Source organism: Orcinus orca, chromosome 4, assembly GCF_937001465.1.
Source record: "Orcinus orca chromosome 4, mOrcOrc1.1, whole genome shotgun sequence".
NCBI lineage: Eukaryota > Metazoa > Chordata > Mammalia > Artiodactyla > Delphinidae > Orcinus > Orcinus orca.
The window spans coordinates 118,823,773-118,849,353 of record NC_064562.1 but is presented as its reverse complement, the minus strand read 5'-3'; the positions used below and the strand labels follow the sequence as shown (position 1 = coordinate 118,849,353).

Below are 25,581 nucleotides of genomic sequence, written 5' to 3'. Positions count from 1 at the left end.
GCTCCCTGCTGTGCTCAAGGTCACGTACTAGCCCTCTAGGGATTTATTGTGCTTCCTCCTACACGAAGAGCCTGTAATCACTCCAGGGCAGCACTGCGTCTTGTTCATCTCTATACCATCAGTGTCTGGGAAAGTATCTGACACTTAGTAGATTCTCAGTCAGTGGTAATGATGCTGCCTGTCTACTGAGCAGGGTACCTCCTCCACTGTTAAGAGTTTCAGTTACAGCCCTGTGGATGCCAGTATTATTATCTCTTATATGGATGAAGAAGCTGAAGTTCAGAGGATAATGGGTCTTGATGGGATTCAAAATGATCATTAAATAAATATATGGTTACTCTCTTAAGCTCTTTAAAGGGAGCCATGAGGCATCTATTACTTCAATTGGACAAAAAAAACCCTGAAGTCTTCCAGGTGCAGAGAGAGCCCAGGATAGGCAGGCATGCTGCAGATGTGGGTAGGGTCATGGGCTAGGGCAGCGTCCACCTGCCTGGGCAGAGCTCAGGGGGAAATCCTACCTGTGCCAGCCACACTGAGGTGAGTTCCCAGCTGAAATCAGGCCACCAGGTTTATCTCCTGTGCATAGCATATCAGCTATATCAGCATATAGTGACACTGAGATGCTTGTGGAATTCTTCATCACTTAGCGCCTGCCAATTTCTAGCCACTTTTATTTTTCCACTGTGAAAATTTTACACCATACAAAATTAATGGAAGTATTGCATAAAGAAAAAACACACCAGCATCCACCTCTATTCCTAGCACCCTCTGAACCACTGTTGTAATGTCCTTTCCAGCACTGTCCAGAGGCAGTGTGCATGTAGAGACCTGCATCGATGAAACATTTTGCCTTTAATGTGGGATGAAGGGATCTGGCTTGGAGCTCACTTCTTTGTGCCTTGGTTCTATCACTCCTGAGCTGTTGAACTAGGGAAAGTTTGTCAACCTCTCTGGGACTCCATGGCCTTAGCAGTCTGTCCCGTAGAGAATGCCATTGCTGGTCAGGGCCGCTGCTTTCTGACGTTGGTTGGGATGGCGGGTGAGGGGAGTCCGAGGGGATCTGTGGTAAGGGGGAGGTGGGGAACAGACGAGGAAGGGCTTTATCCAAGCCAGGGAGTTTGGTTTTCCCCCTGAGGCCAGTGGAGAGCCAAGGGCAGTCTACGAGTATATTTTACTATTTCTGACTCTTAGAAAAGTAGTGGTAGACACCCGGATCAAGAGGGCCTGCATCAGAACTCTGCGGCGCTCAGGGTGGCCGTGGACGTGGGGGCAGTTGGGGCTGCATGGAGTGGGGCAGGGGGTGAGGAAGTGGCCAGATCCCATCCCTACAGATGGGAAAACTGAGGCCCACAGCGGCTGTGTGACTTCTCCAAAGTGACTCAGCAGTTGAGGGGTGGGAGCCCAGGTCCCCTGCTTTTCTGCGCCATGGCCCACCTGGCCCACGCTGCCAAAGCCCAAGGACAGAAGGACCCCACTGTCCTGCCTGAGAGCGTGTGGTTTGTGTTTTCTTAGACACAGAGCTAAGGACCAGGGCTGGCATCGGCTGAGGGGTGATTTGAGACTGATCCTCGTTTATCGCTGTGCCCAGAACCCCTTCCAGCTGCCCTGCCCTGTTGTCAAAGATTATTCTGTACTTAATGATGTTTATTATTCTTGATTGTTATGTTTTACTTTTCCACTTGATTATTTGGGAAAGTTTGTTTGTGGTTTGGAGTACCTCTGACAGAGACACAGCTGCATCCTGCCAACAACTGCTATTTAATAAGTGCTGCGTGAAGAAAAAGCATCATTTTGCTACATAGGACATCATTGCAACAGTTGGTGACATTGGAATATGAAATGTATCAATGATAAAATTTCCTGGTTTTGATAATTGTGTTATGATTTCATGATGTCTTTGGCGGTAAGGGATGAAAGCGACAGCACTGAGCGTGAGATGTCATGATGTCTGCAATATACTTTCAAATGATTCATAAAAATAGACGTTTATATATAGAAATTATCTTTATAAAGTAGCTGTGGGAAAATGTGAACAATTGGTGAGTTTAGGTGAAGGTATGAGGAGTTCATTATACTATTCTTGGGACTTTTCTGTAGTTTCAAAACTTTGCAAATTGAAAAGTTTGTGAAAAATACTCCTAGCGGGAGAGGTGTGGTGAGGCTCGCCTGTGTCCACCTGTCCACCCTGGTGTCTCTGGCCTCTTCTGTGTCTCATTTGCCTCTAGGTGGAGAGATCTGCTCACCCCACAGTTCGAGTCTGATCAACCCCTTGGGGGCCAGTCTTGAAATAGAGGCACAGCCTTTTGACAAAATTCATTCTTCCCTCTATAGAGAATTCATTAGATTTTCAGAATCTTTGCTTTTGGGTCAACTTCCCCTAAAATTTTCATTTCCCTCCTTCCCTTACATTTTTTAAAAAGTTGTGTTGCCTTCCAAAATTACTAAAGTAGTATTTGTTATTTTAATTATTCAAACAGAGAAGAGAATAAAGAAATGAATAGACTCTATTTTTCTCCATCCAGTGTGGGGTAACCAGTGGTAGGTGGAACCCCCAGAACTTTCTCCCATGCTCGTGGGAACACATAGAAATGCACACACACATCTAGTAGGGCTTGGTGTCTTCTTTTCATTTTTTATCCTTTGTTAACCTGGGCTTCCTGCCTCTCCTTGAAGACATGACCTAGGGGCCACCTCCTCCAGAAAGCCCCCCAGACTCTGAGCGCTGACCTTACTTCATTGCAGTCATCTGATTACAAGCCGCCTCCCCTGCAGATCGTGGGTAATGCAAAGGCAGCAGCTGTTCCCATTTCATCGTCTGCACTCGAGCCAGGAGCCCAGGAGATGTACAGTCGGTGTTTGTAGAGTGAACAGAGGGCAGGGCAGGCATCCTGGGCGAGGAAGCCACATGACCAGAGCCTTGCAGGTAAGAGAAGCCTTCTCGTTCAAACACTCCTAGCCCCTGGGAAGAGAGTCCCAGGCCCCTGGGCATCTGGGGTTGGAAAGTCACTTTGGGGAACATGGTCACTGCCGCCCTGAGGCTCCCATGCCCGGGCTGATTCTGTCCTGTCACTAATGCCCTATGTGGGCCAGGCTGGTGAGATGGCCATGAGCAACCAAGGGCGGGCAGGGCTGGATCCTCTCTTCCATCCCAAGCCCCGTACAGGCTTGGCCCACTGGGAGTCTCAGGGGCGACAGGAAGAAGCCCAGGCCAGGGCTGGAGCAGCACAGGATTTAGACGTGAGCCTGGCCTAGTCTTGTTATCTTGCCATAATCCCGACTGCTTCCTCATTAGAGGCACTGCTTTCTGCATCTGGGATTTATTAATCTTATCTGCAGGTCGTCCGATTGGTGCCAAGGGACCAGGTCACTGCAAGCTGGAGGAAGTTAAAAATTTCAGCAGGATGTAAAGCTGAGGGGCTGGCTTCTCAGCCAGTGTGCTTGGGTAGTGCAGAGAAGAGCATCCCTTGTTCTGGGCAGCTGTCCCAAGCTTGCCCGCCAGTTCAGGCTGGAGGGGCCCTGGCTTATCTGATGGCGGGACTGTAGACATTAGAGCACTGGACCAAGATTTTAGACGATTTAGGTTACTGGAAGAGAGTGCGCTGCGAATTCCCTGGTGGGATGGTGTGCGCATGTGTCCTGGGAAGAGCGGTCATGGTCAGTGTCAATTGGGGAGCCTGTTAGAAATTAGAAATTCAGCTTTTCTGTTAGTTTTGATTATTAAATTATTAAATAGTTATTCAGTATTAATAGTGCTTGACTATTAAATGTCTTCATAGCTTTGTAGGAATATATACTTCAGCAGCTTTGAAATTAGCATTTTCCCTGTTTAATGGAGGCATAAGCTGAGTGGGAAAGTGACTTTGGAAAGTCAGGTCTTGTGGACTCATTCCTGATGCCATGCCAGGCCCCGGACCGAGAGTCGACAGTCGGAGATGAAAGAAGCACAGTCCTAACCTCACCTAGTCTAGGTGGTTTTTAGGTTTGTCCACCAGCGTGCAGGGCATGTAAAGCTTCCTCTTCTGTCTCCCACGCCCGTCACTATTTTGTATTCATTCCCATGGCGTTTAGTTCTGAACAGGTGCTGAAGTGAATTGAGTTGGGCTACATGACAGCAGGTTCTACATCCTTCTCTCCCTCTCAGTTTCTTGTCTGCTCGTCCACATAGGCTGACATTCTTTGATGGCTGGAACTGTACTGTGAATACCCAGTGGTGGTGCTGGTGGGGTGGTGGGGAGGGTGGTGACAGTGATGATGGTGCTGGTGGTGGCAATGGTGACGGTAGTGGTGGTGGGGAGGGTGGCAATGGTGACGGTATTGGTGGTGGCGGTGGCAGTGGTGGTACTGATAATGGTGTTGGTGGTAATTGTGATGGTGATGGAGGTGGTGGTGGTGAGGATGGTAACAGTGATGATGGTGCTGGTAGTGGTGATGGTGACGGTATTGGCGGCGGGGAGGGTGGTGATGGTGACAGTATTGGTGATGGCGGTGGTGTTGAGGGTGATGGTGGTGGTGTGTTGGTGGTGGTGAACGATGGTGATGGTGGTGGTGGTGGTGGCAGTGGTGATGGTATTGATTGATGGTGGTGGTGGTGAGGATGGTGGTGGTGGGGAAGGTGATGGTGGTGGTGAAGCTGATGTGGCAGTGGGGATGGAGGTGGCTGTGGTGGTGGTGGTGGTGTTTACTAAACTTAAAATTATGGGCCTGTCCGTACTAGGCACTCTTGTAAGCACTTTAGTTGTCTGAATCTGTTGCCTGCTCATAACAATCTATGAGGTTGTAACCATTGCTAGGCCCATTTGCCAGGTGAGATGATTGAGGCACAGGGACACACAGTTAGTGCATGCTAAAGTTGGATTCAAACCCAGATAGACTGGCTTCAGAGCCCACACTAAATCAGTTACCCAAGGATGATCCTGGGATCTCCAGCATCACATCACTTGGGAGCTCTGTGGAAATGCTGACTCATGGGCCCCGACTCATGGGATCAGCATCACTGGGGAGGGGCCAGCTAAGGGACATTCAAGGAGCTTGTCATTCTCATGCACGTTAAAGTTTGAGAATCACTGCATTAAACTGTCACCGAGTCCTGCTCTCAGTGGCTGAGTCAGCTTGTAACCAGGCTCATGTGACTCTGACCTTGTTACTTAGAGTAGCCTGCGTGCAGCACAGTAGCAACTTAAACAGGACCTGGGCCTCACCCCTGGCTGGATGAGAGCTTCTAATCCAAAGTGGGGGGAGGGGCAGGGAGAGGAGAAGAAGGGAGGGTCTTCTCACTCCTTACTGTGTGCTTAAATCACCTGGGCATCTTGTTAAAATGCAGGTCTGATTCAGTGGGTCTGGCGGGGGGCGGGGAGAGCTGAGACTATCTCTCGCAAGATCCAGTGATGCTGACGCTGCCAGCCTGTGGACCCACTTTGAGTTGCAAGGCCCTAGGCAAGAGATTCTCACACTTAAACTAGCATCAATGGCACCTGGAGGACTAGCTAAACTCACCCCCAAGTTTCAGATTCAGCAGGTCTGGGGTGGGCCTGAAATCTTGCATTTCTAACAAGCTACCTGGTGGAGCCAGTGCTCTGGACCTGGAGGCCACATCTGGAGCAGGCAGGGCCCGAAGCCAGCGACTTCAGCTTGGACTGCACGTTGGAATTACCTGAGGACCTTATAAAACCACTGAGGACTTAAAAAACCCCACTCCAAGACGCTGAGTCACTAGGACTGAGAGGGGCCTGGGCGCTGGGAATTCTCAGCCAATGTTGAGAACTGCTGCTCAAGCCTTTTTTTTTTTTTTTTTTTTTAACCCTAGTTGCCTGGGGAGGTGAGAATATAATACCATCTTGCCCCTGGAGAGTTCTCATTCTGTGGCCAGGTGGAGCCAGGCAGGGGCATGAACAATAAATTCTCCAGACTTTTCCGGTGGGCAGTGTGGCTGAGAACAGCTGCCCCGGACCTAGAGCTTGTGCCTGGCCCCTCGAGGCTTTTCTGCTGCCGGCAATAGGTCCTGAGGGCCAGCCTTGCATTCCTAGCCTCTAATTCCTTACCTTGGTGAGGTGAAGCACCTTGAAGTCAGAGACCTACACAGAGACTCCGCTTCTCCTGCTCCCCGCTGGGCTGTGTGACCTCCGGGAACTTACTTAACCTCTCTTGAAGTCTGTCTTCATCTATAACATGGGGGAAATAAATTATTTGCTCCAAAGAGTTGCCTGAGAAATAATGTTTATAAGCAGCTTGCACAGCACCCGACACCCGGGAGTCCCCCTCAAGATCAGTAGCTGCGTATATGTGGGTAGTACTGTTTATCAAGTACAGCAGCTCTCCAGCGTGGGGGGCAGGAGAATCACAGGGGGACTTTAGGAGCTGGGCCTCTGTGACCTTTATTAGCCCTCCAGGGCTTTTGGTGCACAGCAGTTTGAAAACCACTGATGTTATAATAATCTGGTGGCTATTATTAGCTAGTAGCTAAGAAGCACACCCAGATTTCTGGCCTGGGAGTCTGGTGGGGTCTTCTCTGGGCTGAGGAACATGGTAGAAGCACAGATGTGAAGGAGGGAGATGGGGAGCCCAGTTCTGGGCTACTTAGTATGAGGCATCTGGGGGTCAGCCAGGGGAGGTACAGATGGCAGTTGGGGACATAGGTCTGAAACGCATGAGAGAGTCCTATGCTGTATTCCTACCATCTCTGAGGAAAGGCTCTGGTTCTTCAGGACCTAGAGCTTCTTGCATTGCACTGTGACATTAGCAGTCGGTCGTACAAGCGAGATCCATTTGTGGGATCTATGGGGATGCTCTATGCCATGAACTGGCTCTGGGTCTCACTCACTGTCTGCCTTGTCCCTCAGGCTGTGGCTCTCAGCACTCTGACCACTGCCTCCCACGTGCTTTGTCAACCCCTGGCCTCAATTTCTTTGCCCTTCCTCCCCCGACACCCCCTCTGAGGCTGCCTCTCTGAGGCCATGGTTAATGGTTTAATGTCTCTGGTCAGATCTGGTCACAGCTGTCCTTTGCAGGCTCTGGGCATCGACATGGCGTCTCTCAGCCTTGAGAGTTTTGTTTGTTTCACTTGCCTAATGGTTAAAAGTCAGTTTAAAAATAAATCATATATGCTCAACAATGCTAATTGTTAGAGAAGTGCAGATCAAAACTACAATGAGGTACCACCTCACACCGGTCAGAATGGCCATCATCAAAAAGTCTACAAATAGGGACTTCCCTGGTGGTCCAGTGGTTAAAACTCCAAGCTTCCAATTCAGGGGGCGTGGGTTCAATCCCTGGTCAGGGAATTAAGATCCCATATGCTGTGGGACGTGGCCAAAAAAAAAAATCTACAAATAAATGCTGGAGATGGTATGGAGAAAAGAAGACCCTCCTATACTGTTCTTGGGAATGTAAATTTGTGCTGCCACTATGGAGAACAGTATGGGGGTTCCTTAAAAAACTGAAAAAAGTTACCATATGATCCAGGAATCCCACTCCTGGGCATATATTTGGAGAAAACCATAATTCAAAAAGACACATGCACCCCAATATTCATTGCAGCACTATTTACAGTAGCCAAGACATGGAAGCACCCTAAATGTCCATCAACAGATGAATGGATAAAGAAGATGTGGTACATATATACAATGGAATACTACTCAGCCATAAAAAAGAATGAAATATTGCCATTTGCAGCAATGTGGAAGGACCTAGAGATTGTCGTACTGAGTGAAGTAAGTCAGACCGAGAAAGGCAGATATCATGGTATCACTTGTATGTGGAATCTAAAAAAGAATACAAATGAATTTACTTACAAAACAGAAATAGACTCACAGACATAGAAAATAAATTTATGGTTACCAAAGGAGAAAGCGGGGAGGGATAAGTTAGGAGTATGGAATTAATAGATACACACTACTATATGTAAAACAGGTAACAGGATTTACTGTATAGCACAGGGAACTATGCTCAATATCTTGTAATAACCTGTAATGGAAAAGAATCTGAAATATATATATATATATATAAAACTGAATCACTTTTCTGTACACCTGAAACTAACACAATATTGAAAATCAACTATACTTCAATTAAAAAAAAAAAGGAAAACATCATGTATATATGTGTGCACACATACACAGAGTTTCCCAGGGCTGCTGTAACAAAGTACCACAAGCTGGGTAGCTTAAAACAGATATTTATTCTCTAGTGGGTTTAAAGTGCTGTCTCATTGTGGTTTTGATTTTCCTTAATGACTAGTGATGTTGTGCATCTTTTCATCTGCCTATTGGCTATTTGTATATATTTTCTTTGGAAAAATATCTATTCAAATCTTTTGCCTATTTAAAAATGAGGTTGTTTGTCTTTTCATTGTTGAATTATAAGAGTTCTTTATATAGAGTTCTGGATATAGGCCCCTTATTGGATATACGACTTGCAGATATTTTCTACTGTGGGTTTTCTTTTCATTTTCTTCATGCTCTCTGTATTAATTTCCTGGGGCTGCTGTATAACCACAAACTGGGTGGGATTTTCTTAAAACAACAGAAATCTATCCTCTCACAATTCTGGAGGCCAGAAGTCTGAAATCAAGGTGTCAGCAGGGTCATGTTCCCTCTGAAGTCTCGTCCTGGCTCTCCCAGCTTCTGGTGGCCCCAGGCATTCCTTGGCTTGTGGCCACATCAATCCAATCTCTACCACTGTTTTCACACAGCCTTCTTCCCTGAGTGCCTTTCTGGTGTCCTCTTCTCTTCTTATAAAGACACCAGATCCAGAATGATCTCATCTCGAGATCCTTAACTAATTATGTCTGCACATACCCTATTACCAAATAAGGACACATTCTGAGGTTCTGGTGGACATGAATTTTTGAAGGACACTATTCAAACCACTACAGTATCCTTCGAATTTAAAAATTTTGGTCAACTCCAATTTATCTATTTTTTTCTTTTCCATTTATGCTTTGGGTATCTTATCTAAGAAACCATTGCCTGATCCAAGGTCATGAAGATTTATTCCTATGTTTTCTTCTAAGAGTTTTATAGTTTTAGTTATTGCATTTAGGTTTTTGATCCATTTTGAGTTAATTTTTGTATATGGTGTGAAGTTCATTCTTTTGCTTGTGGATATCTAATTGCCCAAGCACCATTAGCTGAAAAGACTATTCTTTCTTTCTTTATCAACTTGTCTTGGTACTGTTGTTAAAAATCAAATGACCACAATGTAAACATTTATTTTTAAATTCTCAATGCTATTCCATTTATTTATACGTCTGTCCTTAGGCCAGTATCGTATTATCTTGATCACTGCGGCTTTGTGGTGAGTTTTGAAATCAAGAAGTCTGTGTCCTCAAACTTTTTGTTTGTTTTCAAGGTTGTTCATGTTGAAATGTGAATGTCAATGTGAATTTTAGGATCAGCTTCTTAAAGAAGTCAGCTGGGATTTTGTTAAGAATTGTGTTGAATCAGTGGGTAAATTTGGTCTTAACCATATTAAGTCTTCTGATCCATGAACATAGGATGCCTTTCCATTTATTAAGGTCATCTTTAATTTCTTTCAACAATATTTTGTATTTTTCAGTTTTTTACTTCTTTTGCTAAGTTTATTCCTGAACATTTTATTCTTTTACATCTTGTTTATTTTTAAAAGTTGTCCTAAAAGCAAAATTCCTCAGTGGAAAAGACTCCTCCAGTTTGAGAAATGATTGTTTCCCTCCTTTGAGTGGTGCTTCTGCTGAGAATTTTCCTTCTAAGCCGAGCCCAAGAATTGAGGCCAGCCCCAGGCATCAGGGGATTGTTCCATAAAGTCCTAGAAGCTCAGGTTGGAAGGATCTTATGGACCCCCTGGACCAAACTCTGCTTGGGCTCTAAATCCTCTATTGAAGTTCTGAGTTGAACTGAGAAGTTTTTCATTATCCCTCTGTTTATCCATGCATCCATGCATCCATCCACTCTCCCACCGCTTTAACCCCACCACCAGGGTATCCCATGTGCACCCTGTGCTGAGGGATAGAGACTAAGATGACTTAGACCCAGTCCCTGCCCTCCAGAAGCTCACAGTCTGCAGGAAATTAGGAGGCAATCCAGATGACAGCCTCAATGACTGTGGCAAAGCAGAGAGAGGCAGAGGTTAGGGGTGTTGGGGACAGAGGGAAGTCTTTATTTTAATGGGAATGACCCAAGTATATAAAGCTGACAGTGAGGTGCCCTGGAGGGAGGTGACACTGCAGCAACTGGGAGAAAGAAGGGAGGTTTGGGAAAAGATGGGGATGATAAGGTGTCCAGGGCCAGAGAAGAAGGGGGTGTTGATTTGGGGGCGTGGGGTTGAGGGTGACCCTGTCTGATTCTCAGTTCAGCTTGCTCTCTCCTTTATAGAAAAGTACCGTTTTCTTCTCTCTCCTGAACAGTCTGTGCTGTTCATTCCTAACTCCTTTTGTTTCAGTTATAAATGGAATCTTCCAGTTTTATCCACAAATTGGTTATTGCTGGTATATAGGAAAGAAGGCTATTTTTTGGGTCACTTAGCCCTATCCAACTACTTTGGGGAATTCTAGAAGTCCCATTAGTATATTTCAGACTGGACGTTTGACTTTCATCTTCTCAGTGCCATTGTGGCTTCTCTCCAGCCTAATTTCTTCTCCCTCTCTTTTTCTTGGCCTAAACCTAGCCCACCCCCACTCCATTTCCTGGTTCTTTTCTCCCTCCCTGCCCCTGATAGGAGCCTTCCACCTTCTCTTTCTAAGAATCCTCTTTGTTCACACAGCCTCCTTCCCCTGCCCCTAAATGGAAATACTTTCTTGGCTTATCCTACTCGTTAGGGCTGTGATGTCAGCGAGTGTCTCAATGTGGGGTTTTTCCCCTGAGAAACGGGATCACCCCGTTTGTGACCAGCTTTTCTCACATACACGGGTATACAGAAATCTTGCCGTGGCCTCTGCGGCTTGGACGTATTATGATTTATTTAACAAGTCCCTTATTATTCCCATCTTTATGGATTATCCCCTTGTCTGATTGTTCCCTTAGGAAAGATTCTAGAAGTGAAGCTACTGAGTGAAAGCAATCCATGTTTAAAAAGGTTGACAGAATTGCCAAATGGCACTCCAGAAGAGTTGCGTCAATTTGCACCCACCAGGGATGAATGAGAATAGCAGCTTCCCAGAACCTTGCCAGCAATGGATATTGCAGATCTTTGCCAGCGTGATAAATGAGAGTTCTCAGCCCTATTCTCACTCCTCTGATTGCAGTGAGGCTGAGCATCTTGTGGTCTGTGTACTGGCCACGTGCTTGTCTTCTCTGGAGAACTGCTTCTTCATTATTTATACTAATTGTTCTATTGATGTGTTGCTTAAAGCAGTTTTGATTTGTAAAGTCTCTTCACTAAAAGGGATATTAACCTGTGGTCCTTAATATGTTACAGATATTTTTTCCCAGCTTTTGGTCTGATGTTTTTGCTCTGTGATGCTTTTCCCCTCCGGAAGTTTAACAGTGGTGCCTTCCGTGGACGCTTAGACTGTTTGCCTCCTTTAATACTTGTTTTTAGGAGATTCCTTTGTTTTGTGTTTCTTTGGTTTTTTTAAACAAGTGTATTTTTAAATTGAAGTATAGTTGATTTACAATGTTTCAGGTGTACAACAAAGTGATTAGGCTACATACGTATATGTATATATATATGTATGTATGTGTATATATATATATATATATATACACACACACACACACATACACCTATTCTTTCAGATTCTTTACCATTATAGGTTATTACAAGATACTGAGTATAGTTTCCTGTGCTGTACAGTAGGACCTTGCTGCTTATCTGTTTTATATTTAGTAGTGTGTATCTGTGAATCCCAAATTCCTAATTTATACCCCCCTTTCCCCTTTGGTAACCATAAGTTTGTTTTCTAAGTCTGTGAGTCTGTTCCTGTTTTGTAAATAAGCTCGTTTGTATTATTTTTTTAGATTCCACATATAAGTGATATCATATGTATTTGTCTTTCTCTGTCCAACTTACTTCACTTAGTATGATAATCTCTAGGTCCATCATCTCTAGGTCCACGTTGCTGTAAATGACATTATTTCATTCTTTTTTAAGGCTGAGTAGTATTCCATTGTGTGTGTATGTATATATATACATACACACACACATATATATATATATATATACCACATCTTCTTTATCATTCATCTGTCAACGGATCTTTGTCTTTATTTCAATTTGTAATCCACTTGAAAGTTGTTTTACTGTAAGGATCTAGGTAGATACCCAGTTTTATTTGTTCCCAAATGGCTAGTCCTTTATCCCAATCCACTTGTAGTGCATGAGCTGTTCTCTGTCCCCATTTGTGTGTGTTAAATTCCTGTGTCCATCCTTGGATCTGTTTTTGGACTGTCTCTGCCATCTCACTGATCTGTTGAGCAGCCCACGTTTTACCCCTAAGGAGAGAGACACAAACTCCCAGTTTGAAGTTTTCAAACCAGATTTTTCTTTGCTAACTGAAAAAGATGGACTTCCTGTCTGAGAATGACAGCTGTTATCTGAAGGAACCCAAAAGATCGTCTGTGGGTGACCAGCCATATACCCCAGCCCCTCTAGAATGTTCTTATACCTTCTTTCTCCCTAATCATATCTCACCCGGGGCTCCAACACTAAACCTTTACTTAACCTACAGACATTGCTTGCCACCTCCTCTGCCAGGCCCTGTGCCGGGGCAGCCACACGAGTTAAGCAGGGGCTTCAGAAACCATGACCCCTGGTGCCTTTCTTCACCCACCACGAAGCCTTTGTGGACCTGTGTTCATTCGCAGCATCTCTGACATTCCTACTTGGAAGCAGGCAGGCAGGCAGACACCACCACCCCACTGCTGTCCCTATGCTGGAAGGCTCTTGGCCTTCAAGTGCTTTGTGTTCGAGCCTGTGGGAAGCTGGAACGTGCGTGGGGAAAGCTGGGATGTCTGGAGCACTCGCTCTGTGCTGGCCTTTATCTGTCCTCAGTTCTGACAGCATCCCTGTGAGGTGGTCCATTCTCATCATCCTCACTCTGTTGAGGCTTGGAGACAGTGAGAAGAGGGCAGAATAACCTGGCCAGGGTCCCACACAGGGGAAGGGGCGGAGCCAGCCTACAGCTGGGGCTCTGCCGTGTCGCACTGTTCTCCGTTCCTCTAGCCCTGGAAATGTGGCCCAAATAACTCTTCTGAAGTTGTGGAAGCTTAGTTAGCTCTTGCTCTTTGGGGGAGTAAAATGCTCCATAGAAGGAAAGCTGAGCTAACCCAGTGCTGTTGCTCTAAATGAAGACGTCATGCGAGTAGCTCTCCTCCCCAGAGGCACTGCAGGAGGGGGCTCTGTGCCTGGTGCTTTACAGAGAGGTGGATCTAACTGTGCAGGGAATGGGAAAACTAGACAGTTAGCCCCAGTTTACACACGAGGAGATGGAGGCTCAGAGAGCTTAGGTGACGTGTCCAGGGCAGCACAGGGAGACAGTGCTGGGATTCTGGCCCCAGTTCCTGGCTCTTAGCTGCTGTGATGGTTTGTGCCACTGACTCACGAAAAGGTCTGGGCAATGATGGATTTCAATCAAAAAAAAAAAGGCAAGTGTTACGATGGAAAGTAGGTGCTGAAGTTTTCCTGAAAGTTTGAGGATTTCTACTCATTTGTGTCTCCTAAATGTCACGAATTACCTTGTATAGAAATTGCTGCTATTCAGAGAATTTTCAAATGAATCTCGTTTGGTTCTCAGAACAACGCTGTGTAGTGGGCCGGATTCCCATCCCCAAGCCCTTCTTGCAGATGAGAGTAACCTGCCTAGGGTGTCCGACTTTCATCTAGCCGTGGGACCTGTTAAAGGACATGCAGGGCTGTAGAGCACTGGCCAAAGGGTGCCGGTCCTCTGAGTGCTGAGAGGTCACAAGAGGACCAACAGCTGTTGTGGACAGACCACGTGCCAGGCCGAACATCCAGGGGCGACGGGGCTGGGATGAACCCGAGTCTGGGCCAGAAGCACCCTCTGGCCCATCCTGCGGCCTCCAAGAATGTAGAGAAACCCTCCAGCCGATGCTGTCAGAAGTTTCCCAGGTGAAGACAGTTGAACAAGCCTGTCATTTGCATCAGATCTTGGTTTTGCATCTCAGCAGCAAAGGGTTGGATGACCAGGAGTACTGGGGGCTGCAGCCACAGGCTTAGGACAGATGGCATTGGATTAATTCTTGAAAATCATGAGAAAGGGGATGCACAGCAATCTGTTAGCTGTGTTGGCATCCGACTTTAATTTTTTAAAATCAGAATTATGTACTCAGTTCCCGTATTTTAATAAATCTAAGATGACAGCAATTGAGAGATGGCATCATTATCTTTGTACCACTAAGGAAGGGGAAGAAACAACGCTGCCAGCTAAACCATGACAGAGTTAGGTTGTAGGACACATTCTGATTTCAGAAATGTTAAAAAGTGAAAGGACGTGCAACTCAGAATCAATGCAGACGGCAGTGTTCATGTGTTTATGTGTTCATGTGCTGGTGGACCGCGTCCGAGGGCTGGTTCTGTGCTGGGTACAACAGGGTAACAAGATGTTCACAGGCCCTGCTCCTCAGAGGCACACAGATTGGTCAGTTATTTAGACCTGCCAACAGAGCATTGCAGAATAGTTTGTTGATTGATGTGTTCATTCAGTCACCAAATATTTCTCGAGCACCTGCCGTGTGCCAGGCACTGTTCTAGGCACTGGGGACCCTGTGGTGAACAGAACTACTCGCGGAGCTCACCCTTTCCATGGCATAAATATTCATCCCCAGCAGTGGTTCTCAAACATTACCATGCAGAAAACTCTACATGTAAAGATTCTGATTGCCAGGTCCCACTTCCAGACATTGTGTTTCATGAGGTCTAGGAGGGACCCAGGAATCCACATTTTCACACACACCCTGGGAGCTCCAGGGGCAGGAGGACTTCAAACCGAAATGTGATAAATAGAGTTTATGACTCTGTTAGCATGTTAACGACTTCATAGCATCCCACTGCGTAAATGCTCCTCAGTAGTTCAGGACGTTTGCTAATATTTGGATGTTTAGCAAATACTTAGTCGTTTCTTGTTTTCCTGTTAGAAACAACACATCCATGAATATCCCTGCAGCTAAATCCTTGCGTAACTCTCCCGTGGTTTCTTTAGGGTAAATTGGGCAGCGGTACTTGGGCTAACTTTCTAAGGGTGAGGTATGGGTCTGCCGTAGTTCTCCCAGCCCGTCCACCTGGGTTCCTTTGCCACTTGTTAGCTGGGCACTTTTGAGCAACTTCCTGAACCTTGCCATATTTTCTCATCCCTAAAACGGGACAATAATAGTGCCTACATTTTAGGGCTATTGTAGGGATTCGATGTAGGTGCTTAGAGCGGGACTGGTAAATGGTAACCAGGCTGTGTTATGTGCATATTAGCTGCAGTGCTGGTTGTGATACTGCCTGGCAGGTAGAGGGGCCCTGCTTTCTCTGCACGGTGTCTGGGCACAGCAGTGACTCTGGAAGGATGCTCTGGATACAAGCAGTCAAGCACATATGATTTGATGCTGGAGACTCACTTCGTCATCACGGATCCAGTTTCAGCCTGTCTCCCACATTGTCACCAGAAATTTTCTACCACGCTCGTCTGGAAGTGTTTCTCTGCTTGTGTCTCCTCCCTGACTTCCCACACTGCCTGAGGATGAACTGTAAATTCCTTACACACCGGACAAGGAAGGAAGGCCCTTTAGAACTTGGCCCCAGCCCCATGGAACAGCCCCCCGGACCCCGCCCTGCCCCGTGTGCTCTGTGCTGCTCTGTGAAGGGAGAGATTCTATGAGGGGAGACTTCCTGTGGGGGGTGATGGTTGAACTTGACCATCATTCCTGGGCCTTTGAGGAATGAATAGGAGTTTTCCAGGTGGAGAAGGAAGGAAGGGCTGTCCTGGCTGATGAACCGGCACATGCAAAGGTGTAGCTGAATGTTTGGGGTGATGTCAGTAGATCATTGCGGCTGGGTATGGGGTGTTGGGATGGGGCTCATAATCTAAATTGAGAAAGAGGCAGCTGGGGGCTGGGTTGGAAGGGGCTCCAGTTGCCGGGCTGCAGAGTCGGGCAGTGGTTCCTGCACGCGATGGACCCGGCATGGCAGGGCTCTTGAAGTCATGCTAAGGTTCCCCGTCTACCTTTTCAATAGGGCCTTTTTCTAGGCTGCAATCCACCTCCCCATTCATTCTCTATTTCTATTTTTTAGAGGACTGTAAACATCTGACAAACTCCTTGCCTAGTTGCTAAGGGCACAGAAGGCTTCCCTTCAGTTATTTAGCTCGTCGCAATACTGGGACTTGGAAGGCTACCAGTCCCTCTTTGCACTCTTTGTGGTAAATCCCTTCTGGGAATGCAGATGCGACATCTTGGAGGGCTTTTCTTGCAAAAGGTTTTGATGTGAAAGCGACCGAGTTATTAAAATAACTTAGTGGGCTGAAAAAATGCAGGCAGAGGACGGAGAATTAGGAGTAGCTCTCCCAAACGTAGCCTTTGCACTTTCACCGCTTTGTTTCTCTTCTGCATCCACCTGGTTTCCTGCTTGGCTCTGCTTCTGGTCCCCTCTCCCTCTGGGGTGGCCGTTTCTCTGAATGCAGCATTTATCAGCTCCGAGGAATGTAAGCTGGCTGCTTCCCGCTGCAGGTGGTGGAACTCAGTCAGGTTGGTCAGAGATGGAAAGGAGATGGACCGTGGATTGTCCCTCGTGTTCAGCAGCCAGTATTTAGTAAGTGCTTGCTGTATACAGGGCACCGGGCTAGACTCAGTGACAAGTGAGATGTGGAATCCAGACTTTCAGAGCTAAAGGGGCCTCGGGAGGGAGTGGTCACTTCATTAAGTATTTCTCCATGGGGCATGCATGGCTTTGTAGGTACGTGAGAAGATTTGGGGTGGCACTTGGACGTTTTATTTTAATAGGAATTATTTCCGCGTGTATTAGAGAAAGTATACCTAGCGCATTAAGCCTGTCATTTTGTGGCTATCATTGCTTAGAATAAAGCTGAAGCAGTGTATGTTTTTAAAAAGTCAGTCGTTTTAAAGGAAAATATTAAGCAAATAAAGGTAAGTTGCAAAGGGGTGTGAGGGAACTTCTGGGGGTTCCCCCAAACGTTTTCTATCTCAATTGCCAAAACCCTTTGAGCTTCCACTTAAAGTTGATTTTTAAAAAGTAGTACTTGTTATATGTATTTTATGCAGAAATTACAGCAGCTGCAACCGGATGACTGAAACACTGTCCAGCCCAAATGTACATTTTTCAAAGGATGAAACTGAGGCCCAGAGAGAGGCGAGACGTGGCCCGAGGTCACACAGTGCACTGAGGGAAGAATGGGGATCAAAACCCAGGGCTGGCGGCGCTCAACTCAAGATCCACCCCAGATCCAGCCTGCGACCAAGGCCTGTGTTAACAGGAGGCCGGGGTGCGGCAAGGTCTGGAGCTGAGGCGGCCGTGGCGGGGGAATCTGAGTGCTGGTGACGTGCAACAGGTGTTCGGGCCAGGTGCACGAAGGTCTGGGTGGGGCTTGAGTTTGAGGCCTTGTGGCTGGATTTGCCTGCTGAGTTGTCAAGGAAGGTGGGAGTGGTGGACATGCCTGGTTGTGGCTTGTTACAGCAAAGCAGATGGTCCTCGGGTTAGCAGGTCGGCGCTGTGGGTTACTAGAGTTGCTAAGGAATACCCACTCCTGGGACAATATTCTGAAGACATCCCCATGGCAAGAGTGAGGGTTTAGAAGTTTCAGGATCAAAGAAGGAGAGTTTAGGTTAACTTAGGGGTTAAAGCATCGTGTAAACACTCCTAGGTGTCCGATGTTATGGTTCTCTCTTGTTGACTGCCTGCATTCTGAGGGCTGACCCAGCTCCTCCGATGCCTGGTCTTACCTTTATGTTCACACGCAGAGAAGCTGCAAGATTCCTCAGCAGGTTGGTGGGGGTGGGGGGGTGGGGCGCTGGGAGCAGAGGCTCCAGGCTCAGGTAATGCAGCCTCCGCCAAAGAAGATGAAAGTCGGGCTTGGGTAAGTTAGGACAGTTCATCAAAGCCGCTGTGGGGTGTCGTGGCCAGAATTCGAAGAGATGTGGCTCTTTTGCTCCCATTTAGGGCATTGTCTGTCGATTATGCAGTTTTATTCCAAGTAGATTCATTGGCCTTTTTCTTTCTTCCTCCTTCCCTTCCTCCCTCCCTTAAGTGGCTTACAGTGTATCAGGAAGAGTGGTGAGGACTGTAGTCGCTACCGAGCCAACACAGGAACATCAGCTTATGTTTAGTGAGCGTATATCAGGTGCCCAGCACTCCGTTAAGCTTTTACTTATATTATCTCATTTACTTCTCGCAACAACACTGTGAGTTAGGTATGGTTGTTTAATAATCCCATTTTCCAGTTGTGTGTCCCCTGAGCTCGCCGGTGGACCACGTGCTTCAGGTGTAGAAGTGGGTGTCTTCTGTCTGGAGGCATGACTGTCCTGCTAAAACGGAGGAACCCCAGACGGGTGTAGGCAAATCATACCCGTTCTTTAACCGTCATGGTCTAGGAAGGTGATTTTAGAGACCTGCATTTCCAAAGGTGCTTTTCAAAGAGTTTGCTTCCTATCAGCAGCATCAGGGCCATTTTGGGGGCCCAGGTGGAGTCTGTCGGGTTTCAGGGAGGAAGACAGGCAGACGCTGATGCAGATGCTGCCGGCTCCCTGGGCTGTTCATCACGATGGAGAGGCCGTTTCAGGGAACACTGCTCAGAAGCCGAGAGTGGAAGCATGTGTCTATTCCTGGACGCGGAAACCACTCAGTTCAGCAAGCAGGGCCGTGTCCCTGCTGTGTCAGGCCGGAGACAGGGCCCTGGGGATGCAGAGGTGGATGAGCTGCAGACACTGCCCTTGAAGTTCAGGGCACAATAGTCAAGGTTTAGGTAGATTGAACCCTGATGGGTGGGTGCCGCTTCCCAGCCCGTGATCTTGGGTAGGTCACTTAATTTCTCTGGGTCATGGTTTCCCCTTCTCTGAAATGGGGGTGGGGTGGGGAGGGTGACAGCATCTCTTTCAAAGAATCATGACGATCACCGAGCACATAGCATGAGTCTGCTCTTGAGAGCTGCTCCTCTCTCTCTCTAGAATGTTCTGTGCTGTAGGAGCAGGGTGGGGACACTACCTGTCTCATTCACCTTTCACTCACAGAGCTTGGCATACAGCAAACTTTGTGGCATGTTTGTTGGAAGAATGAATGTGACAATGGCCTTGGAGAATTTGGAGTTTAGGCAAGTGGAGACCTGGGAAGGCGGGTCAGTGTTCTGGGCAAGCAGGGGCACAGAAGGAGCAGAGGTGCAGAGGAGGGGAGGCCGGAGGCCTGGGCAGGGGTGAGGAGAACGGCCCGGCTGGAGGGCGGGTTTCTGTAGTGAGAGTTGGCAGTGGGACGGGAGAGGTCAGCAGGGCTGTGCTGCAGATCCTGACCACCAGGCGGATGCTGTCACTGAGGTTCTGAGGCTGTCTTTTGGGTGTGGGTAAGAGATGTTTGGCCTCGTCTTCTCCAGCCTGGTGGCAAATGGAGGCCTGCTCTGTGCTGTTCGGGAGCTGAGAGGTACAGCCCTCCCCGCTCTTGGAGCTTACAGCCTGGTCAGGAGAAAAAGACACTGCAGGTGCAATGAGAACTTGATATAATTTGGACTTTGTGAGCAGATATAAATATTGATGTACAGCAGAAACTAACACAGCATTGTAAAGCTATTCTCCAATAAAGATATTAAAAAATAATGAATTTTAAGTTAGGTAATTTTTTGCCCTATTTTTTTAATCTTTGGAGGAGAGATGAACTTTCCTTCCATCTTGAGCACATGTGGCACAAACTGTGATTTGCAGTCAGATCTGGTTTCAGATCCTGGACTCAGTATTTCTTACCTGGGTGGCCTTGGGCCATGTCACTTGATTTCACAGAAACTCTCTTTTCGTGTCTATAAAGTGTGAGAGTCCTTCTTCAAACATAAGACTTGAGGGTCGACTGGGATGGTCTCACAGAGCTGGGCCTGGACTAAGTGCCCGCTCACTGCTGGGCCTTTCCTTCTGGGAAGAAAGGTTGCAAAGACGCCATGTGTTGGGTGTGGGGTGTGGGATTGTAAATTAATTTTGTTTTCTTTTCTGAACCCCTCAAATTTTTTCTTTGCTTAGCATGATTTTACTTTTATAATTAAGAATATGACTTATAAAGAAAAGCCTCAACAAGCAATCTGCTCATTTGGGTCCTTGCCTCTGCAGACTGGCCTTGTGCCCACCGGCGGCAGGTGCGGGACTCAGGAGCCCCATGCCCGTGGTGGGTGGATGCCATGTGCTGCTCCAAAGCTTTGAAACTTCCCAGGCAGCCAGAGAAAGGGAGATACTTGGACCCTGGTGCATTTGCAAAACCATTCGCTTACATGCTCATATGCATTTCCTGCAGTCCAGAAGCTGAAGCTTGAAATCCTCATTTGTTTAGGAAGAAACAAATGCAAAATGTCACCAGTCCTCTGCTCCAGAAAATCTGCTAGGTGTGAGCCAGCACTGGGGACTGTAAGTCAATCAGCTGCATGGAGCATCTCATCAGGAAATGCACCTGCCCCGCTCTTGGTCTGAAACTGACGCACCGTAGCCATCGCATCATAGCACTCCAGCTGGCATTCAGCTTGGAATATGCCAGAGTTCAGTTAGCATGTACTGTTACCCAACCCACAACAGTTCCAGAAAGCCATTCTGCAATGGAAATCCTGCTTGACTTTCATTCTGTCACCCACTATTCTCTGAGCACCTACTCAGCCCCAGGCACTGTGGTAGATCCCGGAGCACAAAGCTGACCTGACCAGGTCCTGGCACCTAAGGAGTGAATGTTCAGAGGAGGTCAGCTCTGGGAGGGCAAGGACTTCTGTCTGTCGGGTGGTCCCAGTGCTGAGAATTGTGTTCTTCAGAGTGGAGGCTCGATAAGCCTTTGTCAACTGGATGAATTATTGCGTGGGAACAAGTCAGTAGGTGATGCCAGCCCAGCATAGCCAGGGTAGCCCTGTCAGGAGGAAGTACGGGAGCTGTGGGTACCCTGAAGCGGATTATGGAATCTTCTGGGGGAGGAGCCTTGTGAGCTGAGAAGAAGACTGTGTCCAGACTGAGAACAGGGCCTCTGGTCAGAGGGAGGCAAGGAGGCAGAACCCACATTGTTAGCAATCATGCCAGTCCAGTGAGATGCACAAATACACCTGTGTCTTCTGGGCCGTAGCTGGGTGTTTTCTTAATTGTATTTTCCCATTGTTCATTCCTAGTGTATAGAAATGCAATCAATTGTTGTATACTAATCTTGTATCCTGCCACCTTGCTGAATTTGTTTATTAGTTCTAATAGTTCTGTGGGTTTTTTTTTTTGGAGGGGGGGGCGTCGATTCCTTAGGGTTTTCTATACAAAAGTTCATGTCATCTGCAAGTAGGGGTAGTTTTACCTCTTCTTTTCTGATATGGATGCCTTTTATTTCTTTCTTCTGGCCTTATTGCACTGGATAAATCTATAGTATAATGTTGAGTAGAAGTGATGAGAATAGACATCCTTGACTTGTTCTGAACTTAGAGGGAAAGCTTTCAGTCTTTTACCATTGAGTATGATTTAGCTGTGGGTTTTTGGTAGGTTTTTTTATTTGGTTTTTTATTTTTTTATTTGGTTTTTTTATTTGGTTGAGGAAGTTCCCTTCTGTTCCTGGTTTGTTGAGTGTTTTAACCATGGTAAGGTGATATGCCTTTTCTGCACTGAGATGGTCCTGAGGATTTTGTACTTTGTTCTATTAATATAGTATATTAAACAAATTCATTTTGGATGTTAAATCAACTTTGCATTCCTAGGATTAATCCCACTTGGTCACGGTGTACAGTTCTTCTTATATGTTGCTTGTTTGTTTTTCTAGTATTTTGTTGAGGATTTTTGCATCTATTTTCATAAAGGATATTAGTTTGTAGTTTTCTTATAATGTCTTTGCCTGGTTTTGGTATCAGGGTAATGCTGTCCTCATATAATGAACTGGGAAGTATTCACTCCTCTTCTACTTTTTTGGAAGAGTTTAGCATTGATTCTTCTTTAATGTTGGGTAGAACTCACCCATGAAGCCATCTAGGCCTGGGCTTTCTTTGTATCTAGCTGTAAAGTTTGTTTAATACATAACAGTTTTCATCTCTGTTGTGGCATTACAGTTTTACCTGGATTGGAAAGGAATGGCTAACAGGGCCAGGGCTTTTAAAGGATAAATTTACATCAGATTTGCACCCTTTTTTTTTTTTTTTGCGGTACGTGGGCCTCTCACTGTTGTGGCCTCTCCCGTTGCAGAGCACAGGCTCTGGACGCGCAGGCTCAGCGGCCATGGCTCACGGGCCCAGCCGCTCCATGGCATGTGGAATCTTCCCGGACCGGGGCACGAACCCATGTGCCCTGCATCGGCAGGCGGACTCTCAACCACTGCGCCACCAGGGAAGCCCCTGCACCCTTTTGATATAAGGATGCATAGGCAGGAATGGTAGATTTTTTTTTCTCCCCAAAATCAGACCTTTGGCAGCATCATGACAAAGCTCCTTCCTTTCTAACCCGTCTACCCACACCAGCCTTTGTGCTGAGCCTGGGTCAGCATCTCCCCTTTAATCTCATGGATGCTGTGAGGTGATTCTGTGGTCCCCTGTTCCAGATGAGGAGACTGGGGAGAAGGGAAGGTGCTCACCCAGAGCCATTAGCCAGTAAGTAGTGGGGGAGCGGACTAGCCTGGCCCCAGGCCCCGCAGGCCTTCCGTTGTCCCCTGATGACCAGAGAGAGTCACTGTGGGACTATTCTTTTTCTTCTCCATTTAAATAAAAAGCCGTGCTCCAGAGCAGCATGCATTAGGACCAGCTGGAGGACTTGTTAAACCTCGCGTTGGTGGGCGCACCCCCAGTTTCTGATTCGGTAGGTCGGAGTCGGGGCCAAAGGCTTTTAATTTCTAACAGGCTCCCCACTGGAGCTGATGCTACTGGTCCAAGGACCACACTTTGAGAACTGCTGTTCTAGGGGAGGCATCCAGACTAAGTTAAAATTTAAAAAAACCCAATTATCCAGAGGCTGTAGGTGAAGCTATAAGAGACTGAATGGGACCTGGGGTGGATACAGCAGCCCTGCTTCTTGTCTTCGTTTTGGAGTGTGAGGGGGCCCATGCTGGCCTCAGAGGGGACCTGGTCACTCTGATGAGCCCGTGTTCAGAGAGGGCCACAGAATGAGTCTATGGCAGCTGAGCCTTAAGCCTTGGTGATGGCAAAAGGAGGTCTCCCACTTCCAGATCAAAATTCGGACAGGGGGCCACAAAGCCCCTAAGTCTGTTCAGAAAGCTTTCAGAACATATCCAAAGGAAAACAAAAACGGGATAATAAAGGGTTAACGTTTTCTGCGAACTCTGCCAGGTGTCAGGTGCTGTGCAAAGTGCTTTACATGTGTTAAGTCATCTAATCCTCACAGGTGAAAGCTGTCATTGTCTCTACAGATGGGACGCTAAGGCTCAGAGAGGTCCAGTAACTTGCCCAGAGTCACCCAGCCAGGCAGGACCAGAGTGTGTGCTGAACCTGAGTCTCCCAGAGCCCCTGGAAGGCATCAGGGTAGTTTTTCTCTTTATGTAGATAGTGTAGTTGGAAACAAGAGGCTGTACACACGTGCATACGTGCATACACACACACACACAGTGCTGGACTAGGGAACCAGGATTCCAGGTTAACCTCTGTCATTTCCAACTGTGTCATTTAACTTTTCCATCCTTAGTTTCCTCATCTGTGGACAATGAGGTTGAGTTATTATCTCCGAGGTCACTGAAAACCCCACGATATCATTTGTCACTTCTTAGAAACCTTGCAAACAGCACTGGGAGTATTTAGATGAGTGTGTCTCTTGGTGGTTCAGTCGTATGATAATCTCAGCCCCTGTGGACTGCATGCTGATTGCGGCCAGGCCCTGTGCTAGGAGCTTTCCATCTTTGTCTCATGGAATCCTACATCAGACTCCAGAAGCCATGAACTTGACCCCTCTGCTAGCTGCCTCTTGAGTCTGAGAGCAGTGACTCCAGATATATTTTAAGATTCAAGATTGGAATGCAGATAGTACGTTTTGATATGTTAGCTTAAAAAATACCACTAATATGAAACAGAATCAAAATATACAGCTTTTGAATATCACCGAGTCTACTTAGAACTTTTATTGTGTGACAAATCAGCAGTGCTGTGGCTGAAGGTGCAAAAAAAAAAAAATGTCATTAGGAAGCACTAGTCTCAGAAAAAGCAGAATCTGAGAAGCTACCATTATGAAAACATAGGACTCCTGGGTTGGGCCGGCTAACCTTGCCTGTGCAGGTCTAAATGGGTACAAGCCCCTTGGAAAGTTTGTGAGGTTTGGCCAGTGAACCCACTCCTGGGAAGGGAATAATTCTAAATATGCATAAAAGTGCCTGCAAAGCGAGGGTCAGTACAGCTGAAAAAACGTTCATGTTTGTTCTACCCCCTCCAGTCTTTTTTCTCTCTGTGTGGATGAAATGGTTCCCTTCAAAAATTGCGACAATATTTTATATGCCGTTCCCATTACTTAGTAAATATACTGCATTAGTTTCCCATGGCTGCTGGATGAAGGGACCACAGACTGCGTGGCTGAAATGACAGAAAATTATTCTCTCGCAGTTCTGGAGGGTGGAAGTCTGAGGCAGGGTTGGTTCCTTCTAAGGCTGTGAAGGGGGATCTGTTTGAGGCCTCTCCCCCAGCTCCTGGGGGTTTTCTGGCCCTTCTTAGGGTTCCTTGGCTTCTAGCTGCATGCCTCTGATCTCTGTCTTCACACAGTGTTCTCCCTGTGCGCATGTCTGTCTCCAAATGTCCCCTTTTTATAAGGACACCAGTCATATTGGATTAGGGCCCATCCTGATGGCCTCACTTTAACCTGATTACTTTGGTAAAGACCTTATCTCCAAATAAGGTCACATTCTGAGGTACTGGAGGTTAAGACTTCAACATGTAGCTTTTTATAGGAGGGCGAGGAATTTAACCTATAACATATCAAGAACATTTTTCAATATCATTGAAATTTTCTTCTGACATTGTGGCTTTCAAATGTTTTTCAGCTGGCGTGGAATCCTTTTAACAAATGAAATCTTGAAGTCCATGTGAAACCCTCAAGTGCAGGTTAAAGTTGGGGAGGGAGAGTGGTGCCCAGGCTTTAGAGGAGTTCAGAGGAGAGCAGGGCTGGCCCCTGCTGTTGTGTGTGTGTGTGCATGCATGTGTGTATATGTCCGGGTATGTGTCAATGAGTATTAATTATTAATATTAATTAATGGGATGGGTAATAGTTAATAATTATCCCCACTGTTCCCAGAGGGGTGGGGAAATAAGTGATTTTTAATCTCATCTTTATCTGTCTTGTTCACATTTTCCATAATGAGCATGTAATACTTATTAATTAATTATATGTACTCATTAATGTTAATAACATTAATTAATAATTAAATTATGACTTAACAAGTTAATGCAACTCATGCTGTACTCACAACAACCCAGCCCTGTGAGGTAGGTGTTATTATTTTCATCATTTTCCCAGGTGGAGAAACTGAAGGCCAGAGAGG

General features: G+C 46.6%; 1 protein-coding gene across 3 annotated transcripts in view; it reads left to right on the top strand.

Moving 5' to 3' along the window:
* Positions 1–25,581, top strand: part of LOC101273854 (janus kinase and microtubule-interacting protein 1) — a 101,405-nt gene that overhangs the window by 20,875 nt on the left and 54,949 nt on the right. The gene's annotated exons all lie outside the window — the stretch shown is intronic.